General features: G+C 42.6%; 1 protein-coding gene across 4 annotated transcripts in view; it reads right to left on the bottom strand.

Annotated features, from left to right (window-relative positions):
* Large1 (LARGE xylosyl- and glucuronyltransferase 1) overlaps positions 1–7,930 on the bottom strand; it is a 581,831-nt gene that overhangs the window by 386,405 nt on the left and 187,496 nt on the right. The window lies entirely within an intron of this gene.

Here is a 7,930-nt window from a genome sequence, read left to right as displayed (position 1 = left end):
AAAAAAAAAAGAAGCTCAGACTTACATCTAGGATCTACATAGCTTGAGCTTACGTGTGTGTGTGTGTGTGTGTGTGTGTGTGTGTGTGTGCATGTGTGTGTGTATGTGGCATGCCAAGGCCACTCCTGTGAACCAACTGCTCTCTGTCTGCCAAAGCAGCAACAACCAATACTCAACTATATTCTTTAGTCCCTTAACTAAACTCTTAATAGTAATCAATTTTTTTTAAAAAAAAAAAGTGTTCAACAAAAGGCCACAAGTGGCCAAAACACAGAGAATAAGAGTCTGAAGAATGTGAGTCCTTAGACAGGACTACTATATTGAGGTCCACCCACCCACGGATCAGGGACCACTGCAGAAGAGGGGATGGAAAGATTCTAAGAGCCAGGGAAGAGGTGCATGACCAAATGGAAATAGTCCTACAGGCACCTGGGACCCTTCTCATACAGACCTTCTATAATGGCATCAGCATGCACAAAACTCATGCAAACTTAGGCAAACAAAAACCTAGCACAGAACTGTGGAAATGAACAGCAAGCCCAATCTTAGTTGAAGAATTATTGGCAATTGATTACTGCTGGGTGAGAAAGAGCTGATCTTCTCAAAAGGAGACTCTAGATAATCTGACTAAACCCCGGTGGATGAACTTGCACTGAGGGACATCTTGGGACACTAACTTTCCATAATAAGCCTTAACACAAATAACAGAATGTATGAACTCCAGTGAGGGGGGTGTTATGGGAGGGATACCAGAGGGGAAGGAGGTAAAAGACGATTTTATGTATGAAATACATAAAAATTCAATAAAAATATTTTAAAAGGTGTTCAAACTATCATTCTTGCATTTTAAAAGCCATTAAATTGTGAGAGCATAACCTTCAGTGAACTAGGATTTGATTAATGCCTGTTCTCCAAACTGTATTCCAAATACATGGAAAATCTTGCATGTTGTTTCCAGTTTCCTGGCAAATGTTTGTTGAATGCACAGATAGGTGCATAGGTGTATGATTGGATAGGTAGGTGAAGGGGTGGGTAGGTGGGTGGATGGGTGGGTGGCTAGGTGGAGAGAGGGATGATGGGTAGATAGAAAGATGGATGGGTGGTAGGAGTGATGGATAAGTGGGTAGATGTGTGGGCAGGAAGATACATGAGCCAATGGGAAATGGTAACCTCTAAAGACCTTTCCCAGCTTTAAGTTGCAGGGTTTTGCTCTAAGTTACCACTGCTTGATGATTGAGGACTGTATCAGACCTGAACCTGGGACTCTTCAACCCAGTCTATCTTCCTTGCACCTAGCTAGCTTCAAAGAGCAGTATCACCAACAGATACAGTACAGTGGGGTATGAAGCTGCCTGGCAGCTTGGCTTTCTGCCCATTGCAGAACCAAGGAAAGTCTTTGAAACCAATTAAACATTCCTCTTATAATGAATGACAACAAAACTCTGATGTATGTTCCTCATCAGCCCTTTGCTAGGTGGGAAAAAAGGAAAACCATACTGTCATCATCCAAATCCACTGTCCCTGATGTCTACTCTCCTACTTGGAAAATGTCATCTTCATTCAACAAATCAGTGTTTCAAAAGCTGTATAAGAAATACCCTGGGCAGTTTCCAAAGACCCAGAGACAATAACTTGTGACAGCAAAGTGTTTACAAGAATTCAAGGAGATAAAGAATATTCAAGAATGTAGAATAATGTAATACAAATTGTATTAGTAAGTGCTGAGCCTTTGAAGAATAGCCAGTCAAGGGATAGAATTTGAAAGAATAAAGGCATCTCAGGAGAGAAGATTTCTGAGTTTTGGAGAAGCAAAGAATCAAATGGGAAAATAAACTGGAATCACAGGGCACAGAAAACAAAGTGGTCAGGGTTATGGGTAGCTGTGGATATGACTCGGAAATAGGGAAGAGTCAGTTAGCAATAAAAGTGGCATACATTAAAGGCGCAGAACCAGCTGTGTCAAGGGAAAAGGGACAATATGTTGAGCTGACTTGAGAATGAACAGTAGAATTGAAAACATGCAGCAGAGTATGGGGAAATCTTGGAGGACCACGAAGGTCTCTTAAGCATTCAAATCGATATACTGAGGATCAGAAACCCTAATGTGTGAGAGCAATCACTAAGCCAGCTTTGATGGTTCCCCATACTGTGCACAGGCACTATACCAGAGGCTGACCGTGCATGGGTATGCCAAATGTAACAGAAGAGGGAGGGGAAGGAATGGCTAACTCCAGTGAAAAGAAAGGTCCAGTTTCCTAAGAACAGCCTAGCTGATCATAGACTGATCGCTCAAAGGAATGCAGACGTGGTGAAGTGCTGTCACACCCCTCCTTCATCCGGAACCCTCTTGTTTCTCTTTCAATGTGTCCTGGAATACACAATGGAATACAGGTGTGCAGAGTACTCAGAGATGTCAGCTGGGCTGCCCACATTCACATGATACTGTTCAGGAAGAACGTGTACTGATCTGTGGACAAAAGACCACACCCTGAGACCAGACAGCGAGGACAGAAGAAACAGGTTGTTTTTTTGTTTTTTTTTTTTCTTTATATATCCTGGTTTTTGTATATGTGTGTGAAGAGGTCAAAGTTTGATGTCAGCAGACTTGCTCTATCACTCTCACCTTATCTTTTGAGACAGGATCTCTCACTAAACCCAGAGCTCACTGACTGGCTAGGCAACAAGCCCAGGATCTTCCTGTAACCCCAGGGTTAGAGATATACACAACCATGTTCAACTTTTCTAGATGGGTTCTAAGGTTCCAAACTCAGGTCCTCTGTTTATACAGAAGGCACTTTACTGACTGAGCCAGCTCCTTAAGCTGAAATATGGGTTTTAAATAGAAGCTGTTTCCTCTAGGTTTCCAAAAGTGAAACCAGGGCCTAATGTTTGCTTCTTGTTACATGTAGATCATTTATATACAAGGTAACTGAAACCCCAGGGGGTGGAGTGGCGTGTCCCAAATCACCCAACCAGTAGAAACACTATCCGGATTCAGTGTCCGGCACTGGCATTGTGGGAGCTTTACCATTATGACCCTGGGGGAAGGAGAAGATGGTGGTTGCTCCCTTGAAGGATGGCTTTGACTAGGACAGAAAGCTAGCTTCCGCCCGAGAAACGGCCCTTTCCTAAGCATCCTAGACAGTTGAGATTCATCACAGGACCAAAAACCTACAAGAGAAGAGCCCAAGAGGATACTGTCCACTGGAGGTAGAAGCCCACGGGCAATAAGGACCAACTACAATGATACCCTCCACTCCATAGGTCATGATGCATCACCAGGGACCATAATTTGGATCCAAATAGAGTCCAAACAAGAACGGGAGAAGTAGAGACATGGAGGAAAGCAACAGTGGTCAGAAACCCAACAACCAAGAAAGGAAAAGAAGAGAGACAGGGACAGTGGGAGGCAAGTGTCTACATGTAGGTACCATGTGCCCTACACAGAGGATGAAGGTGTGGCTCAGTGATACAGTGCTTGCTTAGCATGTGGAAGGCCCTAGAAAAGAAAGGGAAAAAAAGAAAAGAAAAGTAGAGGAAAGAGGAGGGCAGCAGCAGGGGCAGAGACTTGACCTTGGCCCCCAGCCTTCTTTAGTGGCTCAAATGGAATGAAATGAGGTTTCCATGGTATACACTATTCAGTCTCTAAGAATTTGTCATCTTATACTCGCTGAAGGTAGTGTAATAAATATTTCTGGATGGCAACAATGACAGCTACTCATTTAAAATCAGCTCAACCGTATGCCTATTCCTGTGGTTAATTTGTTTTGTTTGTCCTCAAAATCGCCCTTTCATAGAACTCCTGCATCACAAGAACAGAATCAAATCACGGGAAGGCTTAGATTTGCAATACAGCTAGAGTTGCATTTCATATCTAGTTTCTCAGAACTAATCAGTTTTATTGTAAAAGGAGGGTGGGGATGGATCTAGCTATAGACGGAGGAAGATGGATGCAGCCCAGGGAATGATTATACAAAACAGTCCCAGAAGCTTTGACGGCTTAGATGCTCATTAAAGAAATGGATGGAGTTGGTTTAAAAAAAAAATAGTTTCAGCTCCTCCTAACTCCCTCAAACCGGATAAAGAAAAATGAGGGGGCTATTTCCACTCCTTTTTGGAAATGCATGGAAATGTATCCCCAGACAATCTGGCCAGCAATGCCCCCTTGGTAATTCCTATAGAATGCAAATGCAGGCACCTTCTCTGACTCCTAGGAGGCACACCAATTATAATTTGGGGTTCATTCATTCCACAATTACTGGTGGTTAATTTTTCTTTTTTTTTTTTTTTTTTTTTGGTTTTTTTTAGACAGGGTCTCCCTGTAGCCCCAGCTGTCCAGGAACTATGTAGACCAAGCTGGCTTTGAACTCACAGAGATCCACCTGCCTCTGCCTCCCGAGTGGAGTGCTAGGATTAAAGGTGTGCGCCACCACGCCCAGCCTATTGGTGGTTAATTTTAAGAATTTCAAACCAGCACACCCAGTTGGATACTGCAAACCAGGTGGAGATTCTTAATTATCTACTCAGGGATTTGTATTTAAATATTTGTTTTGTATTCCAGGCTAAAGTTTCTTAACCATAAATAGTAAATCCATGTACCTACTCTTTTCTCCTTAATACATTGTACTTAAGATTAAGTACTAATACTATTGTACAGGAACATAAATTAATATAGACATTATGGAAAACAGCACAGTGGTTCTTCAAAAGAGTAGAAACAACTACCATATGGCCTAGCAATCCCATCATCAAGTAAATATCCAAAAACACTTATATTCGTATGTCGGAAAATTGTACACTCACATGCCCACTGAGGCACTGTTTACAACAGCCAGGATATGGACTCCATGCCCACTGACAGATGAATACATCAAGAAAATGTGACGGATGGGCTGAGGAGGTAAAGGCTTGCCATGCAAGCAGGACGACCAGAGTTTGGATCCCCAGCACCTACGTAGAGCCAGGAGGCCCACCTGCCATCTTAGCATGTAGAAGGCAGAGACAGGGACTCCCTGGTGCAAGCTGGCTAATCAGACTAGCCAAAAAGAAAATGGCAAGATCATAGTTCATCCAGAGATCATGCCTCAATGCACATGATGGAGAGAGATTGGGAAAGACACCTGATGTAAGCCTTTGGCTTACACACCTCCATACGCTCACACATGTGTGCTTATACTCATATACATGCATGTACCACCCCATAAACATACAAACACACGCACACAAAATAAGTGGATAAGAAATGTAAAAAAATAAAATAAAATCACACATCCTTCCATAGTTCTACCCTATGTCTAATGCAGTGCCTCCCAGACCCCGGTGAGCATCAGGGTCCCACAATAGATAATTAAAATATCACAAAGCCCAGCCATATGCCTCAGAGCATCTGCATGTGGTGTGGCGAGGGTCCAGACAATGGTATTTCAAACAAGTTTCCAGTTCAGAAATCTTCACTATCTAATAGCCAGGCTAAAGTTGTCACTCTTTTAGACAAGACTCAAATGTCCCTGAGCAAAGTACCCACATTGATGTGCTTAGATCCTGCTGACGAATGGCTTCCTTGTTATTTTTCTGAAACCAGCACCAAGACATCTCTCTAAGGAGCTTATAAGCCATTGCCAGTTTATTTAATTTTAAGTTAATTCCCCATTACTAACTACTAATTCCAATTTCATGTTTCCCAGCAGATAAATTGTTCCAATTCTTTGCACAATTCATACTCAAATCTCTACCTCAACCCACATGATCACATGATCAAAGCAAGAAGTCCTCACTTTATAAAGTAGAGGGAAACCTTTATTTCCATAGAGCTACTATTCTATCCTAGAGTTGTCAGTTTTAAGAAATAAAAATATAGGATGCTCATTCAGATGTGAATTCCAGATGAACCAATAACAATTTTAATATAGTTATGTACCAAGCAATGCTGAGGGTGTACTTTAAATAAATAAATAAATAAATTCAAATTTAAGGCAGGTCTATACTTTATCTGATAACTCTATTATATATGTGCTATGTAAAAATTTTCATTTATGCCTTTAATATGTGTCACTTGCTGCAAATACAAGGCATCTGGGAAAGGGGTGTGTCTGTCACTGTGTAACAACTGGCTCTTTTACCATTGGTCAATGCCTGGCGCTCCTGAAGTCACCTTGTAAATGTGAGCTGAAGGTAAAATAGCTGCTAAGATTCCTGTGCAGAGTAATGATAGGATTGAGCCGATGTCAGCCGTGACCTCCCTCCAAGCTGTCATCATGGCAAGACAAAGCCTCAGCTCTTAACGGCCTGCCTCTCCTAACAAGGCAAGTTTCTGCCTACGAGCCATGATAGTGGCGTCTTTCCATTCTTCCTAGTGCTTCACTCGTTCATTCATCCATTCATTCACTCACTCAATACAAGACGGACCACTGGAACAAAGGCCCCAGTCACAACGCTGTATGGAGACAGTTTTTGCTTTAGCTGCAGAAGGTTCTAAGCACTACCTATGTTCTTCCTTTAACCATGCCAAATGTGCTACTATGTTCTGTCAGCTCAAGGTCCCTTGTTAGCATGCCAACTAGCTGTGTCCCGAGAGCAATGCCCAAAGACGTCAATGCTATTCAACTGAGCAAAGCACAGACCCATTTCACTTTTGGGACTCTTAGCTAAGTGTGGCCCACCAAACATCATACTATGCAGAGCCAAGCTAGATACTGGGGAGAGTCTAAAACAGTCAACAATTCACAAGATGAACTAGATCAGAAAAACTGGAAAGTAGAGGATGGGGCTAAAAATAGAGACAGACATGAGGCTTTTTTAGAGCAAAGCTGGTCATACTGAGGAAATTTATTATGTGTTTCCTGGACTCCCAGAGGTGTCCATGGAAGCTGAAGCCACAGTCACTTTTAGGTTTCTTATTAGATGGAAATGACGTGAGTCTACTAAGAAGTGACCAGCTGCGCCACCAATGGGCTTAGCTCTTTTCATCCATCAACAATGGTTGTATTAAGTGTGGGGCGATTCCCAACCCATGATTACTTGTGTGCACCCTCATGATTCTCTGCTCATCAGTCCACACTCCTGATCCCAAATGGGGCTAGGGACTTCACCCAGTGGTGGTGAGTCAGCTGCTGTTTCTTCCCATGGAAACTTTAGTACAGGCACACAAAATGAAGGTACTGATAATTTGTGCTGGTGCCTAAGGTGACAGGTCCTGCAGAGTCAGAGCTGGTAAGGGCATACTAAGTTGTAGAAGATGTGAAGGAGGCTGGTAAGAAGGAAGGGGAAGAGAACACAGCTGAAGAAAGGCTGGGAAGGAGGGAAGGACAGCTTGTAAGGGGGAAGAGCAGACAAAAGAAAGAGCAAGGTGCCCAAGGAACACGTGCAGGATTAGCAGCTAGAGAAATGTCCTGATTCTACGTCTACCCCGGAGGCAGCCTGAGCTCCTAAATTTTCAGGTCTAACATGGGCTGCTTCTACTTTCTCACTTCCTACCTGAGCACATGTATCTCATAAACAGTACTATCATCTCCCTTTCCAAACGTGAGCAGACTTGTGTTTACTGTAACTAAAATACTATTTCAACTTGCATCTTTGTGAGCTAAGTACAAAGATTTAAGTTAGAATGAGTCTGGGTTCAACAAATGTTTGTAGACCATATCTGTCTCTTTGACCTGGTACTTAATACTATGGTAAAGAAAAGAAACATATTTATCTACCAATAAGTGCAGAAAACAGAGAAAAGATGTCCAAGTGCCCACAGTGATGACGGAGGCCAGGAAGTATTCTTACAGTCAACACAAGCATTCAGCTCCTGCCAGTCAGGGAAGGAAGGGGTGGGTGCCAGTCAAGAAACCATCCAGGAACTGGGGGGAATAGTTTGGTCAGTAAAGTGAGACTCTTAGTTCAATCACTAAAACACACATAAAAAACATGGGGCACAGTGCTATGC

This window comes from Nannospalax galili, unplaced genomic scaffold (genome assembly GCF_000622305.1).
Source record: "Nannospalax galili isolate Female #2095 unplaced genomic scaffold, S.galili_v1.0 scaffold39, whole genome shotgun sequence".
Classification (NCBI taxonomy): domain Eukaryota; kingdom Metazoa; phylum Chordata; class Mammalia; order Rodentia; family Spalacidae; genus Nannospalax; species Nannospalax galili.
The sequence above is the reverse complement of the archived record's forward strand: the minus strand, read 5'-3'. Positions and strand labels throughout refer to the sequence as shown.